Source organism: Poecile atricapillus, chromosome 1, assembly GCF_030490865.1.
Source record: "Poecile atricapillus isolate bPoeAtr1 chromosome 1, bPoeAtr1.hap1, whole genome shotgun sequence".
Taxonomy (NCBI): Eukaryota; Metazoa; Chordata; class Aves; order Passeriformes; family Paridae; genus Poecile; species Poecile atricapillus.
In genome coordinates this window covers 56,979,260-57,007,030 of record NC_081249.1, presented here as the reverse complement: position 1 = coordinate 57,007,030, position 27,771 = coordinate 56,979,260, and the positions used below count along the sequence as shown (strand labels likewise).

At 36.5% G+C, this 27,771-nt stretch overlaps 1 long non-coding RNA gene across 1 annotated transcript in view; it reads right to left on the bottom strand.

The window, feature by feature from the left end:
• Positions 1-3,481: 3,481 nt before the first annotated feature.
• LOC131574692 (uncharacterized) overlaps positions 3,482-27,771 on the bottom strand; it is an 81,175-nt gene continuing 56,885 nt past the window's right edge. Inside the window, exon 3 of the long non-coding RNA XR_009276564.1 lies at positions 3,482-3,806. This is a non-coding gene — a long non-coding RNA (uncharacterized LOC131574692). The remainder of the gene's footprint in view (positions 3,807-27,771) is intronic.

The window sequence follows — 27,771 nt, the reverse complement described above, 5'->3', positions numbered from 1 at the left end:
AAGGTAAGGTTAGACAAAAGAAAGCACAAATTTTTTGTGGTGTGGGTGGTGAAAAAGTACAACAGGTTGTCCAGAGAAGTTGTGGATGTCCCATGACTGCATGTGTTCAAGGTAAGATTAGGGTAGAGGAGGTTTTGTGTAATCTCACTGCTCTTTGTCACAGGCAGAGTGGGAGTTTCAGACAGTTTGTTAAAGGTGGCCTCCAATTGAGTCATGAGGTGCAGAAAGGATCCTCTTGTTTTGTAATGTCCTTTTCAGAGAGGAGCCTAGGTGTGGCTGGTTTGAATCTTAGCCCCAGACTTTGTCAGGGATTTATGGCTAAAGGAATATGCATATGTAATTGGACCTTTATACAACTTTGTCTCTCAGGATGAAGGATGGAAATATTCTTATATAAATGAAATTATTTATTTAAATTTATTAGAATAATGGTTAGAGAAAAATACCTTAATCAGAGTTATTTACTACATAGTATGGATATACTTACTTATACAGTGCACTATTTTGGAAGCAATATTGAAGCAATTATATTAAAGCAACTATATTGAAGCAATATTAAAGCTAGCAAAAGAATTATTGAGTAGAGATTGATGTTACTTACTTATACCAACCACCATAGTCAGATTTCTTTCTTTCAGCCTCAAGAAGTAACCTTGAGGGACTTCCTCATGCAAGGGACAGATCTTCACACACCTTAGGGAGGTACACTAGAAGTCCTCATTGTGCAAAAATGAGAGTGACCTTTTAGAGTATAAAGTGATTTACTGTCATATATATGTATTTTTTGGATTATGTGCTGTCAGGTTTATTCAACAAAATATGCTTTGTGCTAAAAAAAGTGTTAGCAGTTCTGCTCAGCACTTTTGACTCTTTATTAGGGTCCCATTCTTGCTGGTCCCAGCCTCATTCAGGGTCTCCTTGTCTTGCATATCCTCATGGTGGATCTGATAGTTTGGTCAAGCTGGTCTCAGCATTCTTTAGCACTAAATCAGAGCCTGCTTGCTCAATCTTATCACTGATCAGAAGACCCTTCTTGCTCCCCCCAAACAGGAGGCTCTCCTTACTCAAGCCACCATCGATAGCAGTGTTGGACACCTGCTGTATCCCCTCTTATGCAGAGTGCCATGCTACACTCTTGAACGAGTTGATTTAGTGCCAGATGTTCCTGTCCATGGCAGAGGAGTTGGACTAGCTGATTTCTAAGAAGTCAGACTCTTAGCAGTTCTATTCTTATTTCTGATCTTGAATGCGAGTCGAAAGCTAAATGTGTTACTCTGAACTAATCTCTTAATCCTTATTGACACAGAACAACTTGAATCTTGGCAGGACTAGCAATATCACAGGTTTTCAGAAGCTCTGCATGCATCAGTGCTAACCTTCAAGGTTCTAATTCCTCTTCTTTCGTACTCTTTAAGACATATTTCGTAGTGAAATGTCATCTGAAAATCATCTGCTAGATAGTAACTCACCTGTATGAAATCATAATGCATTAAAATAAAAGTAATCCAAGCCCTCTAACACTGTAAAATAGGTAAAACTCATGATAATTAACTACAGTGGTAGGGTAAGGATATGAACTTTGTTTCAGGATAGTCAGGATGAGCCTGATTAAATGATAAAGGGCCCACAGAAATGGAACTCTAATCCCCATTTTAAAAATCACACTTCAACACTTACTCACTTATTTACTTGCATTATCAATAATCTGCCTTAGTGTTTTATCACTCTTCTGCATTCCCTTTCAGATTGATTACTTTGAATTAAAATCTCACCAGGCATCATAATGCCTAATAGAGCAACATGCTCCACCAACAGAGAGTGAAGATGATGTCACTCCAAAGCCAGGCTCTCCACTACACAGTCTCTGCAGCTGGCAGTCTCAGACTGCTCAGGTGAGCTACAGATCTGCATGGAGCTTTCCTTCTAATTGAAGCATGACTTATAATATTTGAAGTCTTCTGATTTTCTGGAAAGTTTAGTCTGAGACTTGGCAGTGATCCAATATGACTTTCTAAAGTACAATGTGTGAAAATCAAATGATCACACTAAGATTACATTCCTAGGCTTCTTCAAACAGTGCTGATCCTGCACTAATGTTGACATATTTGCTATTTCTTAAGAGGTTTGGTTTTGAACGGTTCTTTTCCTTGCATAAGCTGGTAAAAATATCTATACCAGCCCCCCAAATGCTAGTTCTTTCAAAGGAGGGAATTGGATGGCTGCATTTTTTTTTTTTTTTTCTCCAGTAAACTGGATACACAAGTTTTTTCATGAGACCTGAGCAACAGGACTTCAGTTCTGCAAAAACACAGATCATTAAGACCTACCCAGAAAGTTTTTGCTCTTTACAACCCATTGTTTCTTGCACCTAGGAAGCACTATCGGGATTTATACTGTTTGAAAGAAATACAATTTGATGAAATATTTTGATGAAATAATTTGATCACTGATTGTGCATTACATATCATTTTATAAATCATTTAGGAATGGTTAGTAAACACTCAGAGGTTATGCATATGTACACATAATGAAATTCATCTTCTGCCATTTGCCTATTTTATATAAATACAAATTAATCCTTTAATTAATGCCCTTCACTGTTTTATTTGAACATCTTTTTGTATACTGAATAAAAACAGAAGGCTTCGTCAATTTGCTGAGATACTGATATTTCTGAGGTCAAAATCCTGGTAGACTAATGTATTTTAAGAGCCATTTGGTACTGGTTCATTAAAGAAAAAATAAAATTTCCACTTACAAAATGAATTTTGCAATTCAGAGCTATTTGTCTTTTGGATGATCTAATTAAAATTGCTCTTCATTTAAAACATTCTTAATAATTTCTTAACCACCCCAAGTGCAAAGTACCAATAAACATGACCACAGGCACCAAGTTTTTCTGATCAAAATCATCAGGTCAAATGCACCTGATAACATGCTGGCTTATGTCAGCAACTGAGTATGCAGTAACAGTTTAACTATTCATTTCTACAAAATCAGGCTTATGTGCATGGTCTGCTTCCTAAAACTGACCTGTAGAAATCCAGATGGGCTATCTTAGTCCACAACTAGGGATTTCTACAGTTTGAGTTTTAGGGAATCTTCTTTAAGCAAAGGGTATAATGTCAAATGTCAATTATCAACCTTTTTTTGATGTTTCAGGATTTATTTCATATCCTAGAGTTTACTTACTACAATTATCAACACATAAACTTTATTTTATTTGGCAATATTTTTTTTGCTTTAATTTCATCCAGAAGGTATAATTTAACCATTAATTCTGCATTTAAGAGATTTCTATTTGAATTTAAAGTAGATTTAAATCATAGTTAGAATAAAATTGGCAGAACAAATTCATGTCTAGCCAGGATGTTGTAAAGGAGTATTCTTTATTTTAGATCAGCCTATAATGAATTCATTCAAGCCATAATGATAAAAACCTAGCTAGTGGCAGCTAAAACAAATGTAAAACTTAGACTTTATTAAAATAGTGTAGCCTTAAAACAACGCATATTTGGATACAGGATTATGTTCATGTTCATATACAGATAAATACATATGCACTACAGAACTAAATATTTAACTGAATGGTATAAATTAATTTCCTCTGTATCTTTACTGCCTCATCTGTTCTTCTCCTGATGTCCCATCAAACCCAAGTTTTGCATTCCTAATCCTTAAATTGCTTCAAATGGATTCCTTTGTTGTTGTTCTTGTTGTTAAATCAAATTGCCATAAAAATGTTTCCTCCTTCTCCTTACAGATTTGGCATTTCTTCTCTGAAGCAATTGGGCTGGAGGCCAAAGCTGTAGAAGAATCAGTCCTGGATCAGTAACAAGTTTTTATATACAAACACACTGTGATTTTAAAGTTTATTACCACATTTCTCTACAGAGCTAGAAATGGGAGCTTGCTTTCTTGGAAATTATAGATTCCCATTTTCCCACTGGGGTGCCCAATCCCTCATCTAAATTCTGAAAAGACAAAGGAAAACAGATGTTTAAAGCCATTATGTCTTCTTTATGAACAAAAATGTGCTTCATGACATAATTTTCTTTAAAACAACATTTATCATTGTTTACCCCCGAAATGTGGACATTTGTCTTCAACACATAAATATTTTTATTCAAAATCTCATAGTGAAACCCCATAATATTCATGTTCTACAGCCTCTGTATCTTTATAGACTACAATGTCTTGTTAGATTTAGATACAATTTTCTCCTTTTGTTGATAGAATTGCAGATTTCAGAATAGTTTCTACTGTAACACAATCTGACTAGATATTTTTTTCCCACAAAACAGGAAACCAGAATAATACTGCTTAAATAAAGCTTCTATAAGGCATGAGTAGCAAATTTCATGGTGGGGAAAAAAGACAGATTTAGTTTTTTCATTGGAATATTTTGACTCTAGACGTGACACTTGGGACAGAATACTTTTTTTTTTTTTTTTTTTTTTTTTGGCAGAAAACTGAGCCTTTTTTTTATTGTTGTTTTGTAATAAATTTAAGTCAGAATTAATTCAGTATTCCAGTAGGGATGTCAGTGGTAACCCAGAAAGCATTTTAACCAGCCCTCATCATTAATCAGATCTTTTTGTTTTAACTGGAGATTTCAGTAGTGACCATGCCCTTGGGAAATGAGAGAGAACTTCAACTTTCATAAGCCTGACAAAGGACAGGTAAGTTTTCCAGAGTTCATTATGGTGTTTTATGGGTTTATGACATTTAAATTTTCATTTTATTTTGCTATGAAAAAGATTATTTTGTAAGGAAAACATATGTATGTTTATGTTGTTATAAAACAGACAGGATTTGCAGTATAGTTGACTTAATGTTGGTACAGAAAATAGACACTTGGTTTTTCATAACTTTCTCAGCCAAGCTATACTACTTTACAATACATTAACATAGTTTTTCATGTTCAATATCCTTGTGGGGGAGGCTGAATGAAAAGAAGGAAAAATTGCCCATTCTTAATAATATTAGCATTTAAGTCGTCCCACTAGACATTAAAATTTGCACCTCATTAAAGCAAAGATTGTGCTTGAAGGACAGATTACATGGAAGCAGGAACAGCAGAAGCAATGAACATGTTATTGAAGTAAATGGGGTAAGACGGCTGAATTTTGCTCTTTAGAGTCTGATTTTTGTAAAATGTTTCTTTGCATCTAACAAAGAAAGAAAAATCTTTAAAAGGGGAGCCTAAGTCCACATTAAAAGAACAGTATTTACATTTCTTTTTCAAGCATTGGTGGTTTTGAGTGATGGCTTCCAGAATGGTTTAATTAACAGAACATCAGTATTTTGATTAGTAGTTTGAGGGTTCTATCTTAGTTCAGAGATTAATAAAACAAAGAAGGTATAGTTGACATTTGACTAAAGCAACTTCAATTCCCTTTAGTAATTAATCTAAATGCTTTTATGGAGACTTCCTCTAAAAAACCTCACAGTAGTACCTTATATTTTCACATTTCCTTCACAGCTGTGGGTAGTTAACACCTGAAAGCCTGATCCTTTCTAGTGAGAGTTTTGACCATAAATCAAGCATAGGGGAAAATAGGTTACATCTGAGGGGGTTTTTAGTACATCTGATTTTCTTGACTAAGCTTAGACATCTGGGATGCCCTATGATATCCTAGACATTTGTGTGAAGCTATAAACCAGAATCAAACCTTGTCTTCATGTAGTGGCCTAAAATGCCAACCGAGAGTATTGTTGAGTTTTTATTAATGTCTGTTATTAACTCTCCACACTGGTAAGAATTTATGTTGATGCCTGAGGTAGGTGTGGACTGATAGTCAGATGAGTAGTGCTTATTTAAGGCAAAGTCTAAAATAATATGTGGACTTGCTGTGCATATCTGTGCCCATATAGGATTGTCTTCTCCTTCTTCCATTCATTTAGTAAATACAGACTTCACTCAAGTGATTTTGATGGCTAATACATCGTCCCTTTTATAAATTATGCATCAGTTCTTTCACTAAAATGGCCTGAGCTTTTGACTCCTTGCTAACTGTAGTATTAATTTATTTAGCTGCTGCGCCCTTGTTACAGGAAGGGAATAGGCAAGTGGAGAACCAGCTGGCATATTGTCTTCCTGTTCCAAACAGTCAGAGTACAGATAAATACTTAGCAGTTAATACTTCTAACCCTGAGATATGGTTCAAGGCCAAGTTTTCATGCACTAATTGTGCTGTTTCAGAAAAGCTTACCTCCTGGAAGCCATTTTCTGTTCACTGGAGTGGCTAAATAAACACAGTCTGTATGATTTGGCTCCCCAGACTAAATTATCTTTTTTGGATGCTTTGACTACTCGACCAATCCAGCTTTTTTAAAAGAAAATAAACATGACATTACGGACTGTGTTCAGGCTAAGAAAAGAGTACACTTTAGAATGCAATTCTCAGGAAATCAAAATTGAAAGCAGGCTTGGTCCAGTATAATTTTTTTATCTGGTGATGCCTATTTGAGAAAAACTTCTGTTTACAGACTCTCCTCTCAGCAGCACCACTGGAAGGGGTTTGATACTGGGAAAAAAGACACCAAAAGAAGAAATGGGTTTAATTTATTTTCACTGAGGGATTGCGTACTTTTTCAGGGTTTTTTCTGACCTCACAGTGAGTAGATAGAGAGGATCAATACAGATCTTCTAATCTGAAGAACTGGGAATATAAAAGTTTTCTTCAAGTCTTTATTTTTGACTAATCTCTTTTAGCTCATGTGCTTTATCAGGTTATTGTATTCTTATTATGACTATATAATAATGGTAAATTTGTGTTATATCAAGCAGAGTGCTCCTAGGAGGGCTTCCCTAGAAGTACTTCCTAATTCCCAGGATGGGCTGATATATGGCCAGACATTTATTCTGCCTTACAGATGACCATATTTAAGTTATCTAGCTATATTTCCACTAGGCAATAATGGGAGGCTGGTACTGGGCAAGGGATTTTTGCAGTGTGGATGAGTAGACCTTGAGGAAAATTCTACTTGCTGGTCTACTCTGTTTTTTTTTTTTCACATTGGAATTATTTCCCACTAGTTCAGAACCAGCCCTAAAAATACCATAAAGAATATTTGAGTAGCTCTTATATCCTTTGAATCTATGGTGCAGTTCAGTTTACAAAGGAGCATAGGAGCAGCCAATATAACAATTTGATACAAGATAGATACAAGTGCTCTGAAAATATGCTTACCCTTACTATATTATGTTTTTTCAATTGCATTTTAAATTACAAGCGTTCAAATCATCTTTCATTACAGTAAAATGATTCAATAAATTGATGTTACTTTAATTATATAGCACATATTTCACATGAAGAACATAATGCGTGGAACTCTCATGTTTTCTTTCATGATGTTTTTGGTAAACTAGAAATTAATTTAGAAGTTGTCAAATAAGAATGCATAAATTCTGAATTCATATGCTTTTATTCTGTAGAAAATTATGTCAGAACTTCATTTTAACTTTCTAGTATGTGACCCTTGGATAACTGAAAAAAAAACATTCCCTCTGGGCTGGAATTAATAATGGAAAAAATGTGAAAACAAGCATTTTCTTTGAAGACATTCAATATGATTAGAGCCAAGAAGTTATCTCACTTATTAGAACACATGACACATACTCAGATTCCCTCATTTCTAGAAATAAATATCCTGGTAAAGAAGACATCCAAGTCACCTGCATGGCTAAACTTAAGTGCTTCCTTTGCTTTTGCCTGAAATCATAGCCATGTTTAAATTTTGTGAGAGCAATGAACTCCCTTCTCAAGGCCTGAATTGAAGTGACTGAACTCCCTGTAGTTATATAAAATCTATCTGGTACTAACACAGATCAGACAACAGAAGAAAATGTATTATGAAAGGCATTCTTAGTGTACTATACTCATTGGCTTTATAGTGACTGATCTTGCTAAATCAATATTCACTACTGTGGGCAATCCTCTGCCATTTCTATGGCCATGTCTTTGGACCAAATCCTACCTTCATTTTTATATGTGTGGCAATGCAAGGACAACAGATCTACACACAAATGGACAAAAGAGGAATTTTATCCAGTAGGACCGAGTGAATGACTATTGTTTGACATCTTTTTAGCAGTGTTCTACTGATTACCTTTATGACGAAGAAGAAAAGAAAGAAGATTTTGGGCCACGGCCAGGACCAGGTTTTATTTCCTGTAGTAATTCCAATAGTTAATATTTTTATCAGACAGGAAATGGGGTAACAGAAGCAGCATTAAAGGCAGTTGCTGCACAGAATTTGCAAAGGAAAAAGAAACTCTAAATAGCAAATATAATGAAACTAACAAGAGCAAAAATTTAATCTTTCAAAGAAACCCTAGCTGCAATAATCAGAGTGAACTCAGTTTCCAAACAGACAGTCTCTGCAGGAAGAAAGAAATCTCCCAATAACAGTTTTATTTAAAGAAATTGTACAAGAAGGCAGGATTCCCATCCCGATGCTTCTAAAACATGTTGTTTGCTCCTCAGACTCAAAAAGAAAAGCAGCTTTATACCCCTTAATGAGTTGCAGGGTTACTATTGTATTTTTTTTTGTCCTTATTTCCATGTGGGAGAAGTTAATGTTATCCCTAAACTTCTGATCTGTGTATTTTCAAGTGTTTTGCTCATTGAGTCAATGGAAATCTTCAGCACACAAGAAATATGAGATTAGGCTCACTGGTTGGCTATTTTACTCCTCAACTCAGCCTATATCACTCTTTTAAACTTGGTTGGGCCACAAGTTAGTTTTTGAAAACGAATGGTTATTGGAAAATAAGATGCCTTCACAAGATATCATTGAGCACTTTGTTCTTTTAACACATTTTTAAATGGTTGTTGTATCTTTTTAGAATGATCTGCCTTGGAATTATGAGGGGAAACAATCCTTCCCCACAGCTGATAGTCATATAGGTGGCCCTTTCATGAATTTTTATTTGACATATTTTCCATTTTTCAATCATATTATTACTGTGTAAGGAAAAAGGCTTTTACAGCACAGAGAAAAGTTTCAATGACAAGTACAAAAGACTAACAAGAGGCAAAAATCCTTCATATAACAATCCAAAGAAAGCCCTCATAGCATAATGTCCACAGTGATGTCAGCTTCAAAACATGCTCCATTCTGATGAGAGGAAGAAGCCAATTAGACAAGTTATCCCAAAGCAATGTCAAAAGCCTACAAATTACAGTAGCTATAAAAGCCAATCCCAACAGACTTCTACAGACATGTAAATTAATGCCATTGAAAAGCAATGTAATCAGGTCTCATTTATCATAATAATATCTTCTGATATTATAATATCTGCTGAGACCTGATAGCAATCTATGTACATCATAGGCAGTTCATTTAAAGAGATAACAACTGCTACTCGAGCAGCTCTGAACACAGCTGTTTTAATTGCCCCAAAAGTAAGTAGGGAAACTGAAATTCAAAAAGTGACCTATTGCAGTATTTGCTTGGGCTAAACTAGAATCAACTGCACTCATTTCCAAGGTGTGTGGAATAGACTAAAGAGCAAGAAACTTTGCTTTTCCAAAATTACAACAGGTTTTAAATCTCTCCAGAATCTAACTTAATACAGGAAACACCTGAAAGCTCAGAGATATTGTGCTTCAAATATTTTTGAGACCAGAGGTAATAAATTAAAGATTACTCTCCTTCTCTATGCTAAAATCATTACTTCCGACTGCAATCAATGATAATGCTCTTTCTGTACCATTCAGGATAGATAAAGAAGTAATGGCTGAGATTTTTGGGTCTAATGATATTTATGATCTGGGGCTCTCTAAGGGTGAAGCAATATTATGTCATTCCAACACTATTTCAAAATAACTGTTGAAAGAAAAGCCTAAACTATCTGAATGAATTCAAAAAGACTGAGTTGTCACAATCTTTACTGTGTTTTTCTGCTAATTCCCTACTTCCCTGTGTATAAGTTTCAAAACAAACACTGTCTTACTGCAAGTGTCTGTCAGTGAAGAGAGGAGACCAAAGCAGAGGAGAAATAAGAATGACTCATTTTAACCAGTAGAATTTGCTTCCTTATTGGTAAACAAAGCAAAAGCAATTTCATCTTCCCCTTTAAAGAATTCAGTAACTATGTTTTCTTACCAAGCGGTTGGATCTTTACGTTTTTCTTCTGTGAAAATTGTTGGTAGCAAAGATATGTGGTTTAACTCTGAGGGATCTGTCAGATAAGCAATCACTGTAGTTTGTCCCTGTTTCTTACAAAGATTTCCACACAGCAACCATAGCTACCTGTGCCTAAGCCTCTGTTTGCTTAGTGGCATGTTAAACCAAACCCATTTCACTGATGACCAAGCACAAACACTGGATCAGAGAATGAAATGGTGTGCCAGGGCAGAGAGTAGCTAGGAGGACAAGTGGAGGCAATGCCAATGTTAGCAAACATGGATTTGCCAGAACCATTTTGAGAGCACTGGTCAAAATGATAAGCCATAAATTATTCCAAGCATATACATATATATGAATGTATGTATGTATGCATGCATGCATATGTATAGGCATATATGTGTATATATATGTATGCATATATATATATATGCATCTTAAGGTAAGATCTCATAATAGCTATGAGAGACAGAGAGGTGTTAACCATGTTTTATATAAACTTAAGAAATTGACAATTTGGTTTTTGAAACTTGTATTCTGCAAATACAGGAAATTAAAAATATCTGTAAATATTTCTTTTAGAGACAGTTAAGATATTTGGGATTCACCTTATGATGCTGCTTTAAAACAAACGTGTTTGAAACATCTTTTCCAAAACATTGTTTGGTCTGTTTCAATTCAGTGCCTGTTGGTGCAAGGTAAACCAAGGTCAAACTGGTGTTTTCAACTTTTCTTATTCCAAATCCAAACTTGCCTTGCAGATTTGATTTTGAAAATCTTATTTTACTCTGGTTTTCTCGGGATTATCTGATTGGAGCTTTAAGCCTTGGCACAAGTATGCTTTGAAAGCAGTGAAGAGACAGAACATATGCTTCCAAAAATACCTTAGGAAAAGACAGAACATGTTAAGAGGCCATAATTACTCAGAGCCAGAAATCTTTGCCTCTGGGGAAAATAGGCTTCCTGAATCTCATTCTGTGACAAATATTGACAAGCTCTGTGCCACACTGTGTTTTTCTGACATAATTTTGCCTAGAGAGTAGAACAGAGTAACACCAAATCAAGGGAAGACTGGATAATGTTGCCGTTCAGGAAGGAAAATCTTTCATTAAGGTCCTGATAAATGAGGGTAAAGTGCAATGTGCACCATCTCATAGATAGTTTAGTCAGCCTCTGTCAGTGCACCTGGTTCTCTCTTCCACCCCTCTTAATCATTTTTCATTAAAAAAAAAAGCAGAACCACTACAGATGCAAACTGTGTGCGATGAGCCTGGGACAAGGCTTCCTGTACCCTCCTCTTGGCCTGTCCCTCATCATCCTTGCACACTCTCTCCTGGCTCACATGCTTGGTTAGTCTCCTTGAAATGCAACCTGCTGGTCAGGGATCGTGTCTGGTGCATGCAGAGAGAAAGGAAACATAACACAGGGGGTGAGGAGGAGAGGGCAAAGGGCCATCAGCTGTGGGGAAGGGCATGATCTTGCTTATTGGTAAACAAACTGGGAGAACACACTGGGATCAGAAGACTTCTGAAAGAAACCCTCTTTTCCCATTGGAAGCTATGAATATTTGTCCCTTTATAATTCAAATATTTTAGCAGTGCTGGACAAAAGTTCTGCATTTCTGAAGACTCGTATTTTTAGGCTATATAAATTGGCTAGTGATGTTTTATTAATTGAACCAACTACCCCAAGACATAAAATGTAACTTCAGACAAGTCAATCTTTCTGAGTCTGTATTTCTTTGTTTGTTTTCTCTAGTCAGATTGCAAATTCTACATGTACCCATATGTACACATACCTGGGTACCTCAAATTTTTAGAGAGCAGTTCTTACTGACATTTCTACAAACTAGCCAAATAACTCCTGACAAGCTTAATCAAAGAATCAATCATAGAATCATATAATAGTCTGGGTTGGAAGGGACCTTTAAAGGTCATGTCATCCAGCCCTCCTGCAGTGAACATGGACAAATTCATGTTTCGTCTATTAAGCTGCCAAGAGGTCCAAGAATTGGAGATTTCTGGTTATATTTTACTTTAGTCATCAGAGATGGCCTTGGTTTTAGCTTCCCTGTTCACAGGTACAAGCATAATCTCATTCCATGTAAGTGAGGATCACCAAGTCAAAAAGACCTTTTTCACTTACCTGTAGATCTGGCAATATAAAACCTTGCTAAAATTTACTACCTCTATCAGTCTATATTTTTGGCATTGTGTCAGCTGTAAGTCACCTTGATATGGGTGAATTAAACAATTTTCTTTAATCTGGAACTTTGCATTTTGTTTGTTGGGGGCAATCTCTTGAGTTTTCATTAAAGCCCAACAGTTTTGATGGTTTTTTTTTTCCTCTAAGTATACTAAAATCTTATTCAGTAATAGTGTATTTATGCACCATATAAGATAAATTACTATTTCTTTATTAATAAAGAAATAAAAGCACATCTTACACAAGTTGGAAGAACTTCACTCTTGAGTCAGAGATATAAGTACTCAGTAAGGTGAGATACAAAATATCTTTAAATATTTTGTTATATTTGGCTGAAAATCCATCTGATACTGGTGCCTGCCTTAAGCTCAGAGATGCAATTTCTTCTATTTCTGTCTGATATGAAAATGACTGCATGTAGACTGAATTTTCTGGTGTTTATGTGTGTATATGCACTTGTGAGTAAGACAGAGACTGTCAGGGAAGAAATTTAATGTCATGGTGTTTATATGTATATATTTTTTTGTATAGGTGCTTTCAGATATACAGCACTAGCACAATTCTGATTCAAAATATGAGGAATATTGTCTCACATTGACAACTTTCCATTTTTCTCAATCTGTGCCTCCCTATATAAGACAGATGGTTTGATATTTTGTAGTGAGATAGTAAGCATTCCCTCGTCCCAAGCCAAATCTGCCATCGGCAAATTCATTCCTGCTGTAAATTATAACTCAGTTGTCAAATTAAGAATGTGACGTTATATGAGACCTTGTAGCACCAAGCAATAATTTACTCATCCCTATGATTTTATGCTACTAATTTTTGTTGTGTCCTTCAGACAGATGCCTTTCCCATGCTGTGAGGTTAAGAGACACCCTTCTGTCTGCTCCCATTTCTTCTTTGTCGCTAAGTTTATTTACTCCTCCCTGGATTTATCTGTTCTCTAGGAATGTTTTCTCAGCCCCACCAAGAATAACATCTTTCTGCCCTTGGACTTAAGAAGAACCACTGAATTTCTACTTTGCAAGAAACAGAAGAGAAATACATGATGATGATGGATACTAAGGTATCCAAATGGTTCTAATATACCATTCTTTACCTTTCAAACACTTTCTCTTTTTGGTATGCATAATAACAAGGAATGTCTCTTTTCTAACAACAGCTATTAAACTAAAAGAATATCACAAGAAGACACCATGTAAAGTAAAATGATAAATTCTGAGCAAATAAACTGCTCAACCAATCAGAAACTATTTTTGAGTGTTAAAGCTGGAATCTTCTCTGTCTTTAGTAATAGTACATAAGTATAAATGAAGCTTTACAAAATAGTAAAAACCTCTGATGAAATAATATTTTCTAAGACAACAAGACAAGAATTATTAGTTATGGTTCCTAATAAAAAGGTTTTAAGAATTGAATTATGGGATGTAAAATATACAATTAACAGCAGTATTTCTATTATGTGCTCTTCAGAAATTAAAATACCTCCCACGGATATCTCAATTTTTTATGCAGTGGGATGGGTCTAGCCAGGACTTACCAATACAAGAGACGTGTAAAAAGGGTACATGGTTCTCACACTCATACCCATCTAGCAACCAGCATTACCTGACAAGCAAATTTAAATGATTTTATTATAACAGAATACAAGAAAATCTAGTTGAAATTTTATTTCTTCTATGGTCTTTCATCCTTCATCATCTTTTCACCACAAAAATTCTATTCCCCTACCAAATGGTTGTTGTCAGAAGACAGCCCTGTCTTGTGAGGCTGTTCATATGAGTCCCATGCCCAAAAGGCAGTGTGGGTAAGGTGCACCAATGAATAGTTCTTTGTCCTACTGTGATAAACCCATACTCAAAAGACTGCACTCTCAAGCACCCATATGCTATAGCACATGGAATACTATTCCTCAGTTACATACTGTAAAATCTCCCCACTTACAAAGCATGATAGGCCCACACATTGCTTAAAATATTTTGAAATGATTACATATCTTAAGACTCATGAGAGCCTCAGGGAACTCCAACATGGAGCGTGATGTAGCCTGCACAGTCTGCACATGGCCAGCTTGCTCCAAAGTGGGCTAATGTCAGCCAATGTGAATAAACTGTTACCCTAAGAAAACTGCCTCCAAAGTCATAGGTCAATGCCTATCTTTCTTTTTTGGGTAACACAGACATAGCTCGTGTAGTGACACAGCTGTGTTGTAGAAGTGCTTCCTGTCCCACAACAAAGATCCAAATTAAGGGAAAGAGTCTTCCAATGCAAACAACCTCTCCCACAGCTTTCACTCTCAAATCGCTCCTGTTCCAAACATCATATCCTCATTCCCAGTCCAATCTCCTGTTTTTCCAATCCTTCTTCCCCAAACCAGTAAGTTTTCTTTGTTTTACCTCAGCACTAAATTTTAGCGCAGGTGTGGTGCTTCTTTTTCACTGTGCCAGATGAATCAAGACACATAAAACTAGGAAAAAACCCAAACATGGATGTAGCATGAGTTTTAGCACCTCAGGAGCTGAGGGAGAGGATGTCTGCTTCAGTCAGGAATGTCCAGGATGTCTGGATTCAGTAGGAAGATTGCTCTTTCTCTGTAGCCTTGACTTTTCACATTGTTTGGAAACATCTGTGACAGGCTTTGTTTTTGTGTGGAGCACAGTGCCTTCATAAGGTGAGTGTATGGTAGAGACAGTATTAGGAATACACTTGGTCTGGAGACGCCAGAATCAAAGGTGAGTCTGAGTGGTAACTGACCCCTGAAGCATCCACTTCTTTCCAGTGTTTTAACACTAAATGCTTAAATGAAACAAGAGATAAAGCAAGATCAAAAGCACAGGCACAGCACTGAGTGCAGTACTGCAATATTCTCCTCATAGGTGAAGTAGCAGGATGGCAATTACATGGTGACTGAGTTTTCAAAATCCTTTACATTCTTTCTTTGCTTTATTTTAGTTTTGGACTCAACAAAACTTCTGGTGATTTCATAGGACTTTCTGTTCATCCTCAATTTAACCCATTGATTTTCAAGGGAACTACAATAAATATGTTTATTTTTAATTAAATTAAAATCTCTGCTATGCAAATAGAAATGATTCTACCTTGAAAGTTATTTTTTTGTTGCTTTTATGACAACTAGGCAAATAAAATTTTGAAATAAACAAAGAAAATAAAGTTTTAAAAAAGAAAGGGGTAAAACCAACCAACTGGAAAACCAAGCCTGCACTCTCCACAAAAAAACAAAACAAAACCAAAGAAAAAACCAAAAAACCTACAAAAACAACAAAAAACCCAAAAACAAACAAAAAATCAACAAAGTAATAAAAATCACCACCAAAACAACCCAACACAACAGCAGTACAAGAGTACCAGCCAGCTGAGAACTCAAATTTCATTAAGAATCAAATAGAACTGGCATGTTGGAAGTTTTGGATCCTAAATATGCCTAAGTCTATTTAAGAAGAAAAATAAAATAAATAATAATAAATTTAATAATTCATCCAGCGATAGTCCTGGTGTACTTAATTCAAAGCAACATTTATCAGTTGTCTCTTATATAAAAGTGCTACATTTAGCTTGCAGTGATTCAAATGAAATATTTCTCTTTTTATTTGTAATATTAGAGTCACTCTTCTATTATTAGATAAGATAGACTTCTTTTTTAGTGAAATTAAATTAGAATTTTTTACTTTATGCCATTTGAAATAAATACTAAACAAAAACTTCTTGCCTGAAGTGTGTTTTTCACATTCTGGAAGACGGACAAAGGAAGGTGAATAGGCCTTAAATCCATGGGCATGAAAAGCAAACTGCGGTGTCAGAGATCTAAATCAGACCAGCACATGCAGTTTGGGGTCTGAATTAGACATGGATAATGCATGGAGTTTATTGAAACAGAATAGACAAAGCCAGGTAAGGTGAAGGATGGACAAAACTGACTACAGACTTTGAGTGTCCTCACTAAGCTTAAGCACACTCACAGGGTAGACTGGATGACCACTTAAAAGTTTTCTGTCTTCCCACTGACATCTGAGGAAGCCTAGATGACCTCAGACTCAACTTTACTTTTTAATAGCTAGGTAAGTAATATAAATTACATTTTATTTTAAGTAAATTGTCCGCATTACTTCTGCTTTCAAGAATGCAAACATTTAATCATGTTTGGAAGAGGAACTGCTTGTATTGACTTCAATAGGACATTTTAGAAGTTCAAATTTTATTTGCGTTCCAAAGTCAGGCGTGGAAAGAGCTACACATAAAAACACAGCATGGAAAGCATAATTTTGTTTTCCAACTTTCTTTTCATGTTGACAATAAGTAGCAGATGTCATGTGCTGATTATGATTTACAAAGGCTGGCAGAGCGAGTGTAGATTGAAGTTGTACAAAATGGACTCTATCCTGCCTCATTTTAGTGTATTATCTCCCATTACATGAAGTTATCTTTCTAAAGTAAATGCTGACATTGTCCATATGTGTAAAAGGATGTGTTGGAAGTCATTTTTCCATTTTCTGTTTGCCTTTTTGTAGGTGTTTCTAACTTCAGGGAAGCAACCTGCACCATCCACATTTGTTAGAGGAACATCAAACTGAACAGCCCTTGGCTTCTGAAGTACAAACTGTTTGGCTCTGGCTTTAGCAAAGAATATAAAATTGGATGTTGATTCCTAAGTAGCTCAAAAGTACTTATAACTGTGATAAGCTCTGCCACTTGTGCTGAAGTGTAATAATAAAGAGCAAACAAACCTAAAGACCTTGGTGTCTGCCGGAGGTAGATGCAATCCATCAAACATCTACTCCTGATAAGACTTTTCTGAAATACTGATGCATCCGTGATAACAAATGGAGATGTAATAGTTCCATTTTCCTCCAAGATAGAAAAGGCTACACTTTCCTCCCTCTTTTAAATGTCACAGCCTCGTGGCACATTATTTTCTCTGTGCATAGATGGTGTCCTGTCTCATTTGCTGCATCTAATCCTCTGAAAAGCTCATGTGATTTTCAGCTTTGTCCAAGCATTTTCTGAAAGTATCTAATTTTGTCTTGATGAAAATGTAATTTCTTAGTTCACTAACACAACCATTCACTTTAGCCATTCCTTCTCTAATTTCAAAAATTACGTCTTTTTCTGATCTCATTATTAGTACACTTGTCATTCAAAATGAGAGGAGGAGGGAAAGAATTGGAATTATGACTCCCTGATGAATTCCATCTGTGCTTATGGAAATCAGTAATGTGATGTTCGCTTTAAAGTGTCATCACAACAAAAATAGAAGCCAATTCAAGAGCAATAAAATACCCAAGTTTGGAAGATAAACTTCATGAAACTGAAGCATATATTTTTCTTATTATCAGCAAGTACTAAAGTTACAACTAAGAACCACAGGCACAACAAAAGCAAGGTAAAGAGGAAGGAAGTGCGGAAGTGCGGAAGGAAGTGCGGAAGGGAGGGGAGGGGAGGGGAGGGGAGGGGAGGGGAGGGGAGGGGAGGGGAGGGGAGGGGAGGGGAGGGGAGGGGAGGGGAGGGGAGGGGAGGGGAGGGGAGGGGAGGGGAGGGGAGGGGAGGGGAGGGGAGGGGAGGGGAGGGGAGGGGAGGGGAGGGGAGGGGAGGGGAGGGGAGGGGAGGGAGCTAAAAGAAGCAAACATGCTCCCAAATGCATCAGCAGACACATTCCTATTTGTTGTTTCTTTTGCACAACTGCATATGATTTTCACTGTCAGTTAAACCACTTTCAAATTATTACATGATTTATAGATCACGTCTCTGCCATGAAATAATATTTTTCATGGCATACAATGCAGCTAGCTCGCCAAACAATAAGAATTTACACCATAGTAAGTCATACCAAGACAGATAAATTTTAATTATGCTATTATTTATTTGCTATCAGATTTTTTTTTTTTTTTCTGACCAAGGGGAATTCAGAAAACCTATCTGTCTTTCCCACGTCTTCTGAATTGTGAAAACCTCAATCCATCTGCATAGAAGGTCTAAGTTCTTACCATGGTATTTGAAGACCAAAAGCAAAGTCTTACAATAACCAACCCATTTGATATCCTCCAGTGAGGAAAAAACTCTGTTTTCTACAGTAAATTAATTTCCTGAAATGAAAGGGATTTTTATTTTATTTCTAGCTTTCCTATGTTATGGTCTCACTCAAAGAGTCAAACATACATATATGCACATTAAAAAGTAGGCATTTAGCAACAAACAATGTAACACTTATGTCCAATGTGAATATGCCTACAGCCTTGATCATAGATTTTGTCTATACCATTTTCTCTTTGAATTGATATTTTCAAATCCTTAAATTTAAAAACTAACTTAAAGAAAACCCCAAAAATTGCTGGAGGTTCTGTTCTCAGTGCTGTGGGAATTGAGATCCAGCAAAGAAGAATAGTTGTTTTAATCTTCTACATAGGAAAAGTATCAAGTCAATGGTGATTCCAGCCTTCTGATAATGAATGTACAAGTACATGGAGATAATACCTGCAGCAAAGCAAGGTTGTGTGGAGCTGCAGAGATCCCTTCTGACCCCAGTTCAACAATAAATTCTAAGTAAATAATACTGTTGGCCACAGCTCTTTAGACACATACACCATAGAGTTTTATTGTCTAACCCTGGGAAAAAAATAGAGCTATTATCTAAATAGAAGTGGTTTATACTAAGCAGTGGAAGAAGCATAGCCAATTGCACAGTAACAATGAAAAATATCACTGCTATGAGGCTTATGGTAACATGTGACCTAAATTGCTATTATCTTCTAATTTAACATGTGTGACATCAGTCTCTATCTTTTGCTTTTGCCATGGTCCTATTCACTTTTGTGATGATGTACTATGGACCCATTTCTATATGAATTTTATTATGGAGAGACATATTAATCTGTAGGAAAGTCTATTTTAAAAATATGGATAATTAGGTTACAAGTAGAATGAAGATTTTATGAAGAGCTGTTTGCCTCTCCTTGACAATGTTGCTATGAAGATCTGTATTCAATGACCTCTGACCATTACCAGTTAGGACAGACAGTTGCATTATGTGTAAATATGGTTGAGCACAACTTTGTTAGGTTCCTGTAATGCAAAAGACTCACGAATACAAGCAATAGTGGTGGCTTCTGCCTTTGGAAGTTTGCTGCTGCCCAAGTCAAAATTAGCTTTCACCATCTCAAGACATATACTGCAAAAGTATATTTGCCTGGTGAATAAACCTGTCTGTGTTCACAGTTTGAAAACCAGGTTTTACAATTGAGGAAGCTTTTGGAAGAGGCAGATGGGGTCACAAAAAAGGAAACAAATATATGTTATATGTTGTATGTATTATATTTGTGTATATCCCTGTGCTACCAGTATATTATGACAATGAAGTTAAAAGAATGTTATGTAGTTGCTTGATTTTCTGCCTTACCTTCAGCACAGGCAGAGAAAATAGATGCAGTTTTGTTTACAGGCACCTACTTGAACTCCATGAGATTGCAGTCACTAAGCTTCTCCGGTTTTGGAATGACTTCTCTTTTTTGTTATGTAAATAACTGCAAGGTATATATATATCAAATAAGTTGCTTTTGCAATCTCTCAGGTACACCAAATACCGAGTGTATCTCTGCAAACTTCTGTTTTCTTACACTAATGAGAAAAGCCAGTGTGTTGTGTAACATATAAAATACCAATAAAAGCCTTATGCTGTTGGACTAGGGAATGAGCACTGCAGGGAGACTTAACTCGAACTGCCTTAATCTGTTGGTAATGTTTAAAAACAGTATTCTCTCCAATTTGACAGCCTAACCACAGGAGAGGAAAAAAAAGTTATTGCTCTTCCATACAGAAATCTTCATCTGGGAAAAAAAAAGCCAACAAGACACTGTTGTTTGTGAGCATGGTTCTTTTACTATATAGTAACTTTCTTCTGGTTAGAAGTCACTTCTTCAGAGAAAGAGAAAAACCCAGGCATCTGGATTGTCTCTCTGGCATAAAATCATAGAATTCTTCTATGAACCACTCATAGAATCTGAATGCTTCTATGAACCATTCACAGAATCATAGAATGGCATAAAATCATAGAAAGGCAAGGGAATAAAAAAGCCAGGCACAAATACAAAGACTTGAACCATTCCTTGTAAAATGATGAGCAAAGTACTTAAACCTGTACTTGACATTTAGCAGTGTTTGAGTGTCATTGATTGTAATTAGTGCATGTGCATATTTAACGAGCTCATATTTCAAAGATATTCCTAAATAAGAATATTTTCATCTAATGTTTGTTGCTACAGACCTAAAGACTGAAGCATATGAATGAAGCAAGGTTTTCAGAAAGAGATAATACCTGATACAACTGAGAAAATCTGTCTTTTGATAGAGAATTCTCGTGAGCTTTGGAAAAAACTCTGTAGTATTATCTGCTTTGTCTGACTGTATCAATTGTTTTTATAAGAGATATAATTTTCCTACAAACCATTCTGCAATGGGACTTCAGAGTTTCATTCTAATGTGAAAAGGGGCTCTGTACAAAAACATTCATACTCCAGAAATCTCTATTTCATGTGTACACAATCATTTCTACCAAGAGAATGTTTATCCTTCAAGAGCAAGTACATTTGGAGCTCCTATTTTTGTTTTTTCTCTGATATTGTTAAAAGAACACTGCACTTTGTAAAGATGAGGGTTTAACTGTGTACATTTTACTAAGGTTTTGGTGAGGTTCAACAGCAGTGTTAGTAGTTCTGAAGCTTCAAAGCATCAATGGCAGTGTAAGATGGGTTCTCCGCCCCCTTATACACTGAGTTAAATGGCTCATTGCATCTCCTTTATGACTGCAAGTCCCCTTTTGAGATTTTTTTATTTTATTTTTTTAAATCACATCCAGTAGGAGGTTGGTATTTTACACAGCTGGAGTAATCTGTGCTTTCTACACCTGAGATTTTCCTTCTCCCCTAACAAAACTATACTCACTAAATGTACAAAATTTCATAGAGAGTGAGCTCAAAAACCTCATGTATGATCTAGTGTTTGTCTAATGTTTCTAATTCCAGACATATGCTAGCAAATTAATGACAGAAAAACTTATCTAAAATTAAAATAATATTAATGTAATGAATATAAATCCAAATTTGGATAGTGTATAGTAGCACTCTAACTCCATCAGTCATAACTCAGAAAAGGAAATAGTGAATGATTTGCTGTTGCCACAGGAAACCAAAATCTCAACCAGCAATTAATTATAGGTATAGTAGTGACTGGCACAGAAAGCTAGGTTGTACATTTATTTTTTCCAATATTTTGTCAATTGGACTTTTTGTTTGCATAACCATGGGATGGCATGAAGCCAGTTCATTGTAAACTTGGACAGAATCCTTTGGTTGGGTTGTTTCCAGTTCTACAAAAGGTGAACTGAAGAATGTTCAGTTTCACAAAGCTGCACATATTTTGGTGTTGCAGACAAACTCAATGTTCTTAGCTAAAGCATGGTTCCGAGTCCCTGTACTGTGCCTGCACAGGTGAATAAGAGGGACAGAGAGCCATCACCATGCACAAAGGCAAGAGACTTGTACAACGTCGAGGCTCATGCTTCTCGTTGAATGCTCATTCTGGAGAGAAAGCTGGTTTCAGGGAAACACTGCAGAGCCTGGGAGGAAGTTGACAATTCAGTGGTGCAGCTAATTAGTGGTGTAATTCTTGGGTTTGTTTCACAGAATCATAGAATGATAGAACTGGATTAGAAAGGACCTTAAAGATAATCTGGTTCCATGCCTCCTGCCATGGAGGAGCCTTTAACACTTCTCTAGATGAGGCATCCACAATTTCTCTGGGTAACTGTCCTTACCACCCTGACAGTAAAAAAAAGATTCCTCACATTTAATCTAAACATACCATCTTTTAGTTTAAGATCAATCTCTCTTCTTCCATTACTACAGGCCCTTGTAAAAAGCCCCTGTTAGCTCTCCTGAAGCCCCATTAGGGACTGGAAGGTTGCTAGAGGTTCTCTCGTGAGCCTTCTTCAGGCTGGACAATTCCACCTCTCACAGGGAGAGGTGATCCAGCTCTCTGTATTGCATTTGCATGTCAAGGCTTAGGTAGAGAGTGGGATACAGGGGTGGTTTCTGTAAGAAGCTGCCAGAAGCTTCCCGTGTCTGACAAAGCCAAAGCCAACTGACTCCAGGATGGTTCCACTACTTGCCAAGGCTGAGCCAATTAGAAATTATACTAATGTCTCTGTGATAGAATATGTAAGAAGGAAAAAAATGTTATTGCACAGATGTAATTGTGTCCAGAGAAGAGCAGAGTGAGAATATGTGAGATGAGCAGCCCTACAGACTCAAAAGTCAGTGGTGAAGGAGGGGCAGAAGATGCTATAGCCATCTAAATATTGAATTGTATAGGCTGAATGGGATTTACAGGGTTTTCAGCCCAACCTCCTGGTCAAAACAAACCTGGTCAAAAATGTCTGGCTGAGTCTTCTGTATACTGCGGTGTGGAGATGGAAGGTTGTCTAAGCAGCCTGCCACATGCTGATACACATGGCAAAAAGAAAAAAAATAATAAATCAATTAAGTTTAATAAATATCAATTAAGTTTAATAAATAATGATTTCTTGTGTTCTGATGTGTGTCCATTGCCCCTTATCCTTCCACTATTCACCTCAGAGAAAAGTCAGGCTCCAGTTTCTTTACATTTGCTTCCAGTTGCCTGTGAAGAGAACAAGACCTGCCCTAAGTGGTCTCTTCTTAAGGCTGAACAGATTTAGCTCTCTCAGCTTCTCTTAATATCTTATGTGCTTTAGCCAGCTGACCTTGGAGTTCCTTCAGCAGAATTACACAGTATATGATGGCTTTTCTTCTGTTGGGAGTTCTAAAACTGGGCACAGTACTTCCAGATGTGTCTTCAGAATTGCTGAAAAGAGGGAAGGAATCTATTTCCTTTACAAAACTGGTGATCCCAACATGTGCTGTTGAGTGAGATCATTCCATCCAAAATGCAAATCAGAAATGGATCCTCAAACACATCTGAAAAACCAAACTTTGTTTCCCATCACAGTTTCTGGGCATGTTGAGAGAGACCACTATATTAGTTAGACTAGATCCATCTGTGGATGCAGTATTTACCACAGCACATCCTGGAGTATCTATAGGTCAACAACACTGGTTACAGAGCAGTACTGTCAGAAACTCAGCACAGTACCTGTTTGCATATTTTCATTTCACTGCAGTCATACAGCACTTCATGGATATTGAATGGGTTTCACCGACAGAAATTCCATGCATATGCTGTGCCCCTTGCAGAGCAGCATGGATCCCACAGAGCGCACATAGTATTGGAAACACACCTGCTTATACTGAGACTGCCCCACTATGAAACATTCTGATTCAAAATACAATGGAATCAGCAAGCCCAGGCTTGTGCTTTTTCAAGGGATGATTCAGTTGACACCTACAAATGATATTTAACTGTGTGGGAAAAGCCAAATATGTTCACAAGTACTTGCAGGACCAGCATAGCAAATAAAGGCTGATAGTGGAAACTTTGGGAATAAAGGCTCAGAATTATAGCAGAGGCATCAAGGGTACAAAACAACACCCAAATGGTCACTGAAAGACTTTTCAGCTTTGTGAACAGGTAGAATCAGTTTTAGAGAATAAAAAATAGGAGAAGGAGCCTGTACACAACAAAAGACAGTCTATACAAAGTAAAAATGCAAAGTAGGTAATGGCAAGATCGAAAAGACTGTCATAGGAATTCATGAGTAAGTATGATAAAAACAACACTGCTTATTTGCAGCTGGTCCTTCTCCCAAACGAAGAACAACTCAGCTCTTACAGTTGCTCTTCACTATATTTTGCTTCTGTGACTGAAAAATCTCACATGAAATGTTAGGCTTTATTTTGCCATTGCATTAAGCATGGTAGCATTTGAAAAAACAATTTGTGTTCACACTCTTTATCGTGTGTGCATGTGGTTATTTTTGCTCCAGCCTTCATGGAAAGGTGGCTGATACCTCAGCATGAGTCAAAGTCAGCTCCTGTGGCAAGTATCTGCACACACATGGTCTGCAACATACTGGAACATTCCACTGTGTGCCGCATGAAAGTGCACAGTAATAAGAAATGGTGATAATTAGAGTAGTGAGCTGGTGAAAAGACATCTGTCAATACAGCAACAACACTTTTGTTGATCTTATGTTCACAAGGAAGTCTGACCAGTCCGTTGCCACAAAGACATTTGGTATTGGTAAGCCACCTGTAAAATACACTTGGACAGGGGAAATGAAGAAAGAAGGAAAAGTGAGTTTAAATTTTTACTGAGGTGGTCTAACCTTGTTCCTTCAGAAAGCCTATGGAAAAAAAACGAACAGCTGGTACATTAAACCACCCTGCAAACAACAAACTTGGTTTCTAAAATGCAACTGAAGAAAAAATGGAGGTTCAAGAAAGTGATTAAAAATCCGAATGTCTTTAGATATAAGAAATTGGTCATTATTGGTTTTTTTTTAAACAGAGGGACCTCGATAGAGTGGCTGTTCTATATATTATATTTATATTTATATATATATTTATATATATGATAAAATACATGGAAGAGATCACTTCTTAACTGTGCTTGAGCACCTCCTGAAATTAAATCCTGAAAGTGAAGTGTCTGCATGTCTGGCTTGTTAGGTGCACAAAGAAAATACCAAACACACTGAAAAGCAAGCCCTGATCAAAGGACACTGGCCTTAAATGTCTCTGTTGAAAAAAAAGGGTCTTATTTAAACGAAATTTAGAGAAAAATCATAACCCAGGCTTTGATTTGCTTTTCCTTAGTGGAGGACCGCTTTCCTTTCTGACTGCAGGAGTTTAGGATAACCAGCTTCCCTTTCTTTTACACAAGTCATTGTGAAGACTACCTTAAATCTCCTTTTAGATACAGACATAAATCTATTAGACCACCTTTCTCAAAGGGTAAATGGTAAGAACTTAGATAACAGCTTTTTATTTGCAAATCTTCATTTTAAGTTGTTTTCAGATTTCTGAAATCTTTTTGTTTACTCAGAACATTCTTGCCTTCTGCCTCCCATTACTTTTAAACGGTAGTTGTCTGAAGCTTTCCTTAGTGCTTATTCATGACTGCACTGGCTTTCAACTTTCTCTTGATATTTAAATGGCTAAACTGTGAGTTTATAATGTATGATTTAGATTTAGAATTTTTCTTTCTTAAATTGAGAATAAAGATTAAAGGAGAGCACAGCTGCAGGAAGCATTGAAACCCTGACTACTTTGTCATTTTGAAATCACCCTCCAATTGCCACACATATATATATAATAAAATCTGATTCTATGCTGTCACATTTATTGTTCAACTGAATTTCTTACATAATTCTCATTACTGATGTCATTACTGAGTAGCAGAATCACAGTAATCTGTAACTAACATGATAAACTCTCTCAAGAACAATAAATAAAAATAATGATAACCATTCTGTAAGTAAGAAAGAAAAACTGATAGGAATAGCGGTAGCTAAAAATGAGCCATGAGGGGGGAGTGCTACGGGCTGGTATTCATATTTATTTTCTTTCATAAAGCTCCCACATGCATTAGGCACTTAAAGGTGAGAATGCTCAAGATATGTGAGATGCAAATAGATTGGCGGAGGGTAGGAATATTTACAGTGCCTTCCTCGCGTATTTTAATTTCCTTCTTCCCAACCTATCCTTACAGATAGGTAGATGTTATTACTGATTCTAGTTTGGAGAGCTCTGTGATGGAAGAGTCAGGATTACCCTCATTCGTTGTTAAGCAACAGTTGTTAAGCAACAGTACATAATAAAGCTGCTCTGCTGCAGAAGCGTGGTGTACCAGACATACTGTCTGTTATTAAATGGCTCCTTAATATTGGAATGAGCATCAGGCTTGATTTTATGTTCTGCTGGATTGATATAATACTAGTGAATTCATACATGTTATAGCATTGAACTACACTGACAGGCGATTGAAATACCAAAGTTATAGAATGGTAAAATATACTGGGTAAAAAAAAAAAGGCAAACAATGTCTTCATAGACATATAATTCCATGGTTTTTTGAAGGTTTTTAGTTTCTTCCCAAAATAAATTAATATTTCCCATTAGTCAGATTTTCTAAAACTCCAATTTTTTTTTAATATATTGTGTGACTCCTCCAAATCCAGTTTCTGGCTAGGAAACAAGGAAAAATCAAATTAATAATTTTGAAATACATATTTAATAAAAATGAATCTTATCCAAGCAGATGGAACATAGTATAGCATTTTTTAAGTGGTTTTTTTTTTTAGTCTCCAGCGTCTAGCCACTTTTCTCCCACTCTGGGAATTCTGGCTAATGATAGGCTATTACGGAGAAAATTCAGTAAACACTCTGTATTGATTCACACTGCATATAAATAAGCCATTTCAATCCATAAATCAACTTATTATAAATGATTTTGCATGTACCATGCAGGATATTTTAGAACAACCTACTTAATACTGTTTGGGTTGTTCAAGATTAAAATTAAAACAATAAACTTCACTCTGGATGTGTCGTCACTACCAAAGCCCTGGGTCATTTACTTTAACAATGCCAACTTTCTCTCACTATCCCATTCAACTGAATTAGGAAAGGAAGCACAACACAAGAGCGCACCTCATGGCATTCCATTATCTTGAAGGAGAGTACAATCAGCTTCCTGAAATTAAGCGCAGTCTTGCCCATCTCACTCTCCTACCTTTTTTTTTGTGGGAACTGTATCTGGAATGGGGAGAGGGAAATTTTGACATCTCAGAAAAACATCTTGAAATGGAGCCTTTAGAAAGGGAATAGTGTATGTGGGGAAAGACAAGTAAAAGGAGCTCAAGCAGTGCTTGACTCTGCCCCCTTTAGGTGTAGTGAGAATTTGATGTTGACGTTTGGGAATGAAAGTGGGTTTCAGCCCATTTTCTTCACTTTTCTGACTGAGAGAAGAAAAGAAGATAAGGACCCTTTGTCTCCAAGACTGTCCATGCAGTGACACTAATGTATACTGTCTTCTCACTTGCCAGTGCTCTGCAGTCTCCTCTGCAGCAGCTGTATATGAAGCCTGAAGTTGGAACTCTGAAAAGAATAACTAGCTCTGCATTTGTTATTTTTCTAATCAATTAGAGAAGGGGGTATATAGATTGCTAAATATCCTGTCAACTCAACATAGCTTTGAAAGAAAAAAACCTCCGTTTCCAAAAACATTTTCTGTTATAAATTGTTTCCATTAACAATAGCAGACTGTCCATCCTATAGTCATTCCCTCTGTCTCTCCCTGTAGATCCAGAAAGGAGTCCTTACTCAGCTGATATTTCATTCTTATTCATACAACACTTCTGCTGACTCTGAACTGATCAAGGGAGGAAACCTGAGTCAGGAATTGGCTGCAAATTAGGGAAGATGAGGCAGCTACTTCCTAGTT